At 34.0% G+C, this 2,058-nt stretch overlaps 1 non-coding gene across 1 annotated transcript; it reads left to right on the top strand.

Moving 5' to 3' along the window:
• The first annotated feature begins 497 nt into the window (after nucleotides 1-497).
• On the top strand, nucleotides 498-605 carry LOC131161095 (small nucleolar RNA R71). Its single transcript, XR_009138255.1, has one exon. It is a non-coding gene; the product is annotated as a small nucleolar RNA R71 (small nucleolar RNA).
• Nucleotides 606-2,058: the final 1,453 nt, after the last annotated feature.

The raw sequence follows: 2,058 nt of genomic DNA, 5'->3' as shown, positions 1-2,058 counted from the left end.
TATTTGTTTCATCTCTCCAAGTCCCAATTTCTTGCAAACAGAAAGTGACATAAGATTAATGCTAGCTCCAAGATCACATAAAACTTTATCAAAAAATGAATTTCCAATAGTGCAAGGCAAAGTGAAACTCCCTGGATCTTTTAATTTTTGAGGTAATTTCTTTTAAATGATAGCACTGTATTCTTCAGTAAGCTTCACTGTTTCGAACTCCTCCAACCTTCTTTTCTTGGAAATGATGTCCTTTAGGAATTTGACATAGTTTGACATTTATTTCAAGGCATCTGCAAAAGGAATGTTTATGTGAATTTTCTTAAAAATATCCAAAAACTTGGAAAATTGCTTATCTAATTTTTGTATTTGAAAGCGTTGAGGATAAGGAAATGGAGTAGAGAGAATAGGAGGATTGTCAGTAAATGAAATTGTTAGAGGTGTGCCACTATCTCTTGGTGTATCATCCACGATCTCCTCTTCTTCCACTTTATTCTTGCTTTGGCCATTATCCATGTTGTGGGCGGCGTCAAATCAAATTTTTATACCTTTCCCAAGCTTCATAGTGTGATTCAAAATCATTTTTCTTAAAATTGACCAATCTCATCCCTGAGTTGGGCTGTTTTTTCAAGTGGAAAGAATTTAGCTAGAAACTTTTCTGCCATGTCCTGCCAACTAGTGATACTTCCTGGTTGTAGAGATTGTAGTCAACCTCTTGTCTTGTCCCTTAAAGAAAAAGGAAACAATCTCAGTCTAATGGTGCCTTCAGTAACACCATTGATCTTTATAGTGTCGAAAATCTCCAAAAACATCGCCAAATTAATATTGGGATCATCAAGTGGTGATCCACTAAATTAGGCTTGTTGCACCATGCTGATCAAGGCGGGTTTGAGCTCAAAGTTGTTGGCATTAATGGTCTGGCATGTAATACCTGAGTAGTTCTCATTCACAACTAGCCGTACATAATCCTTCAAAGTGCATGGCTGCACATTCTCTTATCTATTATACATGGCTAGTACCTTCTTCTTTCTTAGTGCTTTGAGAGTTCTTTCAATCTTCGGATCAAAAGGAGTAATGTCACGGGTTCTAACACGGCGCATCAAACATCAAAAACACACTTGAAATAAAAATAAAAATTAAATTAAATAAAAAAATATAAATTAAAACCAAGGTTACTTTGTATCGATATTGGCAAAAATAAGAAGAAATCAATCCCCGGCAACGGAGCCAAAAAACTTGATCGGTGCAAAACTGTAAGTGCACAGTATCGTAGTTTTATAGTAAAGTGATGAGAAGAGTATCGTCCTTAAGGATTGGTGACTTACTTTTGCCAAGTATCAAGATTATACAAATCTTGTTTTTATTTAGAAAATAAAGTAAGATTCTTGTATGTGCAAAATTGAAATAAAATAACTTTAAAGAAACTATTCAAATGAAAATAAAACTGTTTGCCAATTATCAAATTAATTTTCACACTATGCGTTACTCATCTAACTAATGGCAATCAATTTTCTCTGTTTGTTAGCAAATCTCAAATTCTTCCATAAGCCTCTTTCAATAGTCAATCGGAATCTATTCTTGTTCATCATTCAACATAAGAGTATGCAAATTTATAAAGTAAAAACGCAATAGGACCCATGATTTTAATACTACATAGGTTCATATAAGTCTCTCGATCTCTATATTTACCTATGCCTAAATATCCAAGATATATCCCATAATTTCCTTTTTTGATAGCAAAAAACAGGATCAAAATCATCTAATTAATGGCCAGTTAATCAGAAGCAATAAGTTCAGAATAAATCAGACAAACATGGAAGAAAATTACTTCAAATTAGCATAAACAAGCAAATATAGTTTGAAACCAGATAACATCGTTTTCCTAAAAATAAGAAAATTAGTTTATGCTGAAAATAAAATCCCGCATAAACGAATTCACCGTATTTTCTTTTCTCATAGGAATGGAAGAGAAATCAACACACAGTCCCACCGAAGTCAGCTGCATTCGTGCTTCAAGAACCTCCCAAGAACTGTTGCCCAAACCCCCAAGCCTATTGTGCGTGTTTCTTT

The sequence above is a fragment of the Malania oleifera genome, chromosome 7, assembly GCF_029873635.1.
Source record: "Malania oleifera isolate guangnan ecotype guangnan chromosome 7, ASM2987363v1, whole genome shotgun sequence".
NCBI lineage: Eukaryota > Viridiplantae > Streptophyta > Magnoliopsida > Santalales > Ximeniaceae > Malania > Malania oleifera.
Note: the sequence above shows the minus strand (reverse complement) of the source record. Positions and strands in the feature narration are given on the sequence as shown.